The sequence below is a fragment of the Portunus trituberculatus genome, unplaced genomic scaffold (genome assembly GCF_017591435.1).
Source record: "Portunus trituberculatus isolate SZX2019 unplaced genomic scaffold, ASM1759143v1 PGA_scaffold_372__1_contigs__length_27590, whole genome shotgun sequence".
In the NCBI taxonomy this organism is placed as follows: domain Eukaryota; kingdom Metazoa; phylum Arthropoda; class Malacostraca; order Decapoda; family Portunidae; genus Portunus; species Portunus trituberculatus.
Window position 1 is genome coordinate 1 of NW_025541540.1, and position 7500 is coordinate 7500.

General features: G+C 40.9%; 1 long non-coding RNA gene across 1 annotated transcript; it reads left to right on the forward strand.

Moving 5' to 3' along the window:
* The first annotated feature begins 5915 nt into the window (after positions 1-5915).
* LOC123500510 lies at positions 5916-7313 on the forward strand. Its single transcript, XR_006673357.1, has 3 exons — positions 5916-6132; positions 6485-6581; positions 7123-7313. It is a non-coding gene; the product is annotated as an uncharacterized LOC123500510 (long non-coding RNA).
* Positions 7314-7500: the final 187 nt, after the last annotated feature.

The following is a 7500-nucleotide window of genomic DNA, read 5'->3' on the forward strand; positions in this document are numbered from 1 at the left end:
TAATGAACTTCATAGCTATACCATCTGAACCTACTGAGCGTGTTTCATTGAGACTTTTAATTGTTGATATTATAGTGTTTATATCAACTGGTTTGGGTGTAAATGTCTCCCCTGGTCTACTACATCCCGTTAGAAAAAGGTTCGGGGGAGATAAATGACTACTCTGAAGTACTTGCTGTGTTAAATCATACGTTGTTTTTCCAACAATAGCAAAAAAGTTGTTAAATTCTTGTGCCTTTTGAGGGACGTTGTCAAAATGTCGGGTACCAGAGCCACACTTCTTATTAGGGACGAGTTCTTTTATCAAGCTCCGTGTTGCAGACGAATTTCCTTTTGATTCATGAAGCCTGTTAACATAGTAACTCTTTTTAGTATTTATTATAAGGCACTTCACTAATTACTTTTCATTCTTGTATTGTTGGTGTAGAAATATGTTAAACCTGTCTCTCTTCAGTCTGTTACGAACATCATTATGTTTTTGCACGGCAACACGCAAGTCTTCGTTAAGCCACGGGGCTGAAGGCCTACAAATTTCTTTGGTCACAGCAGGAGCACAGGTGTCCAGGCACTTGATAACATTTTCCTTAAAAACATTCAGCTGTAAATCAACGTTGTCTGTATATTTTGTGATTAAAATTGTCAGTTTGTAACAGAAGTCGTTGACACAGAGAGTCTTTAGTGTAGTGGCCTAGATGGCGGAAAGTTTTAGTTAGTAGCTGTCGCTTAGGCCTACCGATGTTTACATTGACACTAATAAGATGATGATCTGATATGACTCCTGGGACAACAGATGTACTTAATACAAGGTTTGGTTTATTAGTTATAATGAGGTCAAGTAGTGTAGCTGACGTGGGTGTCACTCTGGTAGGCGTCCTGTCACCTGACTAACTTTGTTGTTCTCAATGTTACCACTCAATTTATTTTTTGAAGATAATAAATCATCACTAAAATCTCCTAATACATAAAATCCTTTTCTATTTACACATAATTGCCTAAAAACATGTTGAATGTAGTCAAAAGAAGCAAGTGGTGCCTTGGGGTGCCTGTAAACACATCCAACAATTACAGCTGGCAACATATCATTCTGTACACTCACCCATATATCCTCAACACCAGCTTGTTTAGGGAATGGTACATCTATTACATTAGCCTTTAACTGGTTGCTTTATATATACATACCCCTCCTCCTCGTCCAGTATCACATCTAAGTACTGTAACATTAGGAATGCTCTGGAATATGAGGCTTGAGAAGGGTAACTAGGGCTTACTTTACTAGAGTGTGAGGCTTGGGGAGAATTAGAAGGGGCTACCAACCTGGGGTACGCGCCTTGCTGAGTGGGAGAAGGCAGCAGTGAAGGTCTGTGTGTGGATGCAGCGGCGCGGCTTATGGATGGAGTAGTACCTTGAGGCTGAGGTCTGTAGCTGCCAGGCTCATCTCTGCTCCTCGAATTCTTGGATATATATGGATTTCTTTTAATATTTTCCCAGTTTTTGCATAAACGGAATTCTGAGCACTGTTTTTCAATTACACTCAGGAGCTTAATCACAACCATTGTGTTGATTATACACGGTTGACATTCCTCTATGTCAAAATACCATTCGTCCACATTTCCTGATCCGAGCGTAAACTCTGCTTCTGTTTTTACAATACTTATTCCATTCTTTTCTCGCCACTCAAGTAGCTGTTCATTGTAATGTTTAATTTTAGCCTGAATTTCTCGAGGCTCTGGAACTGGCGCCACTTGACACACAAAAACTTTTTTTTTTTTTTTTTTTTTTTTGAAGTCACTTTTTTTTTTTTTTTTGAGAGAGATTCGTCACCCTCCCTAGGGGGCGGTGACGCGGGCCTTTGCACATTGGTGGCCCGCAGGTGAATTGTCGTGTGATGATATCAGTGCTGGACGCGGTGTTCCTCTGTCCAGCGGAGTCTCACTGACACAACCATGTTGCGTGTGAGATACACCGATGAAGAGACTAGAACACCACATCCAGGAGCCGCTCTGCTGCAACTCTTTGAAGTCACTGATTAAGCATCCTAATTAATCTAAAAGTTTTCATGGGGTAACTTATCCAAGATATCATAAAATCCATACTCGGACGGAAGAGTATGTAATTTTTTCATTCAAGCAGCTTCTTAATAAGTCTATATTTGCACGTGTTACAGTCTTCACAACACAATTGTCGTTCAGGTCGGAGAGAAGAACTCGTGGTGTGTTAGTGTCCCCCAAGAGAAGACACTTGGAGGGTATTGTAGCATGTGAAGTTGTATCCTGTCGTCTGTTGTTTCTAATGTTCTCTTGTTCTAAATCACTGATACGCTGTTGGAGGAGCTGAATTAACGAGTAAGCTGTTTTTACCTGTGCATTGAACAGCTCTACTTCCTTGTCCTTTGTTACAAGCTTAGACATGAGTGTTTCTATATCTTTAGCCATATTGCGTAGCTGAGTCCTTCCCCAATCGTTGCGTTCGTCTTGGCTGCTACAATGCGGGGATGACTGTGCGTTGTGTATGGAGAGCTGCGGTGTGTCGTCTGCTGCAGAGGGTTGTTGCGTATTGTCTGGTGTGGGTGTTTGAGACAGGAGAACATCATGAGATGTGTCAGTTGGTTGTGCATTTTCGCTGTGGAGAAGTTGTGTTTTATTACCGGGCATCAGCTGTGTTTCCCGAGTGAATGTGGCCTCAGTTGCTACGGCCGCAGGTATAGGGTCATTGTGGAGAGGCTGCTGCACGTCTATCACGGGCTGTGTCGTGTAGGGTTTTGATGGATGGCTGCGTTTTACTTATGATCATTCCTATGAGCTGATCCTTGTTGACCCACACTTTTGTTATTCCTAATTCCCGGCATCGCTTCTGGAGATCAGTCTTATTGAAAATCTTGTCCAGATATTCTCTTGTTGGAAACTGTGGCGATGATTGTTGGTTGTGCTGTTCATGCCTCATTTGTATTATTTGCCTTGTTTCTTGATATGTATGGGTGTCTGCTGACATGTTTGTGTCTTTAGTCACTTGTATTGCGTTTGTAGGCAGGTGGTCAACAGAGTAGTGTGCTTTGCAGTGCTTAACTGAATCGATAGTTAAGTTTGTATTGCGGTTCGAAGGGGTGTCTTAGGAAAAGGCTATAGATATTCAACCTTAAGATACGTCTAAGTTCAAACCCGTCTTCATGTATAGCTATACACCATGTATGCACACTTACGCGCCTGTATGTTTCACTAGTAACGTCCTGGGACCTGTAATTCCACAGGTATTTGGGGGAAATTCCAGGAGCACCACCTCCAGATGTTATTGTTGTGTTCCAGAGAGAGAGAGAGAGAGAGAGAGAGAGAGAGAGAGAGAGAGAGAGAGAGAGAGAGAGAGAGAGAGAGAGAGAGAGAGAGAGAGAGAGAGTCAAAGTCAAAGTCAAAGTCAAAATGTTTATTTCCATTTTTACAATGGTTATTCTTCATATATATGTACATAATAGGGCATAAAAATAATGGTGATTATAATTATCAATAGTGATAGCGCACACACACACACACACACACACACACACACACACACACACACGCTCACAGACGGCCCGGTAGCTCAGTGGTTAGAGCGCTGGTTTCACAAGCCAGATGACCGGGGTTCGATTCCCCGGCCGGGTGGAGATATTTGGGTGTGTTTCCTTTCACGTGTAGCCCCTGTTCACCTAGCAGTGAGTAGGTACGGGATGTAAATCGAGGAGTTGTGACCTTGTTGTCCCGGTGTGTGGTATGTGCCTGGTCTCAGGCCTACCCGAAGATCGGAAATAATGAGCTCTGAGGTCGTTCCGTAGGGTAACGTCTGGCTGTCTCGTCAGAGACTGCAGCAGATCAAACAGTGAATTACACATATATACAATCAGATAAACAAACCCCTTCGCACACACACCATACACAGTTTGTTACAGAGATACTAGAAATTACAAGTTTATATTATTTTTCTAATACTACAATGTTAATTAATTTAATAGGAGGAACTGCCTAAGTTTGGTCTTGAATGATTGAAGAGTTGTTGCTGTCTTTATTTGTTGAGGAAGTAAATTCCAAAGGGAAGGGCCTCGCACATGGAGAGCGCGACCACCAGACTGGGTGTTCACTCTCGGGACACGGAGATCATACCTTTGCCTGGTGGAGCTGCCTGTTGCGTCATTAACTGTCGGGAGGTTGACAATGTTTTGTGGGTAGAGATTATAAAGTTGTTTGTACACTATTACTGCGGTATTGAAGAAAGAGGTGTTTTTTCACATTCAGCCACTTCAATTCTTGGAAGATAGGTGTGACGTGGTCATATTTACGAGCCTTTCCATCGGCAACTCTGACAGCAAAGTTGTAATTTTTGTGTTTTGTTTATAAGTGTGTTGTTAGTAGTACCCCATATAGTGTTGCAATAATTGATAAGACTCAAGACTAGCGACTGAATAACTATAATGCGAGTTGGTTTGTCAAAACAGTGTTTGATTCTATTAATATATAATAAGGTTCCAATAACTTTTCTAGACATTTATTGTATGTGTGTGTCGAAAGTCATATATTTGTCGATGTGGATACCAAGAGTTTTAACTTGTGAGGAGGGGTATATTTTGGTGTTATGGAATGTTACAGTTGTCGTGTTCCTATAAAAATACACTGTGTTTTCTTTGTGTTTAATTTGAGACCGTTCATAAGAAAATTTTCTCTGGCTCTGTGTAGTGTTCGTTCGGCCTCGGAAATTAAAAGATTTAGTTGAGAAGGAGTACCTGTGTGGATGAACTGCGTATCATCCGCGTATTGGACAAGGTGACAGTTTGTGACGTAATCAGACAAGTTATTCACGTAAATATTGAAGAGTATTGGTCCTAATATAGATCCCTGGGTAACACCGAATTTTATGGCAGCTTTTGAAGAGATGGTTTGGTTGAGACGTACTGACTGCGACCTGTCTCCCAAATAGTCATTAAACCAGAATGTATCAATTGCGACTTTTTTTAGTTTTTCTAGAAGAATATCGTGACTGACACTGTGAAACGCTTTTGACAAGTCACAAAGAGTTAAAAGAGATATACGTTTTTTGTCCATGTTTTGATATATCTTGTCTGCTATAAATGTAAGGGCTGTGGTGGTGCTGAGTTTTGGTCTGAAGCCATGTTGACTTTCACTGAGAGAGAGAGAGAGAGAGAGAGAGAGAGAGAGAGAGAGAGAGAGAGAGAGAGAGAGAGAGAGAGAGAGAGAGAGAGAGAGAGAGAGAGAGAGAGAGAGAGAGAGAGAGAGAGAGAGAGAGAGAGAGAGAGAGAGAGAGAGAGAGAGAGAGAGAGAGAGAGAGAGAGAGAGAGAGAGAGAGAATAATTACAGTAAAAATGACACATAACTAAGCAATAGGAATGAGATTAACAAAGAGAACATCCAATCCAAATTTGGAGAAGAGGTAAGAACTAACAACAAGAGTAATAGACATAAAAAAAGTAAAAATATAAATAAGTAAGAGAAAAAACTAATAAATAGCAAATAATACTGACATCTCTCTCTCTCTCTCTGGTTCATTTTTCCTCACCGCTAAACTTGTCACGAATACTCTGCGTGACGTCACCCTCGATGTCCCCGCCCATTCACACCCCGCCTCCATACACCCCTGTCCTCTCGTACCCCCCTCATCCCGCCCCTTGCTCACCGCCCCCGTGTGCCCGTGATTAGTCTGCGCCCGGGGAGCGAAATTTTTTTTTCCCAAACGATTTGGAGTGTGGGGGCGGGGCTTAAGTGATGCGTGTGTAGAGAAAACGAAATTTATGGTTAACTTAATGATAATATTTTATTAAAAATCACTCTCTCTCTCTCTCTCTCTCTCTCTCTCTCTCTCTCTCTCTCTCTCTCTCTCTCTCTCTCTCTCTCTCTCTCTCTCTCTCTTGATTATGGAATGTATATCTATAACTAAATGAAGGGTTCTCAACTTTGGGGTAGACGTATCTCCTGTGGTAGACTACTGGAGAGGAATTCTGTGGATACGTGACAGGTAATACAATAGTCACTCTTGCTAGTTTTCTATAGATCGCGTCGTTTCTCACGCGTACGAAACAGGTACCGTCATCACAAGCACGACTGTTAACACGCAGATATCAAAAGATTTCCTTCTCTCGTGTGTCATACTTTGAAGGTATGTTTCAAACACTCTTACTTTATATCTTATGTGTAGCCCACTCATTATGTTCATAGTCACAGTATTAAGAGTTCCACTCCACAAGAAGTCTCAATGCAATAGGGTTTTGTGTGGGGTTTGGTGGTCATGAATGACACTTAACAACATTACGTGAGCATATCAGCATCACCTCAGTCATTTAGTTTGAATTTTTTGTGCACAATAATACCTACTTCAGCACCCGAGCTGTAGCAAACCAATCTGCATTCTTTCTGCCTATGTAATACGTATATGTAGCTAGACTTTCACGTGTAATTTTATTTATCACATTTGTAAGTATGGTAGACTAAAATGCCTGAAACCAATTTAGGTTTCGAGCATGGAGAATTGTTAAATCAAGAGCAGGTACCGTCATCACAAATAAGACATCAGAAAATTTCCTTCTCTCGTGTGCCATGCCTTGAAAGGTACGTTTCAAACAATTTTACCTTATATCTCAAATGTACTCATTAAGTTTATTAGTCATAGTATAAGAGTTCCACTCAAGTGGTTGTTATATATATATATATATATATATATATATATATATATATATATATATATATATATATATATATATATATATATATATATATATATATATATATATATATATATATATATATATATATATATTTTTTTTTTGTCACATCGTATGTATTTGGTTATAAATAATATACCCAACCAAAACTTATTATCCAAATCATGTAAATCAGACTGATTAAAACAACTTTTGAAGTGATAGCAGGGGTGAATCTAGGGGGTGGGGGTTCAACCCCTCCCCTCTCAGCAATTCCTTTGATGGAACATTGGGGGTAAAATACCACATGATTTTTGGCAAGGGGAAATGTGTTATTTCAGAGAGAGAGAGAGAGAGAGAGAGAGAGAGAGAGAGAGAGAGAGAGAGAGAGAGAGAGAGAGAGAGAGAGAGAGAGAGAGAGAGAGAAGAATAACATGGTATGCTTGTAGGTGGTGAAGTAGAAGTGGCTGGACACTGGAGTATGGAAGAATCATCTAAAATTTTTAAGTCTCCTCTCAGGGAAATCAGTCGGTCGGGAAAAGCTTCTCTCAGGAATCCCATTGAAATGCGTGCAATGTGGGCTGTGGCCCCATCTTGCTGGAACCACACGTTTCCATTATCCAGGTCCATATTAATGAGAGCAGGCATAGAAAAACTCCCTGAGCATTGTCACATAGCGTTCTGAAGTCACTGTTACGGCACCACCGTTTTCTTGGAAAAAGTAAGGGCCAATGATCCCTACTCTTGACACTTAAACTGGCCTGCGCGCTCACCTGATTTAGCCCCCTGTGATTATTTCCTGTGGGGATATCTCAAATCCCTGGTGT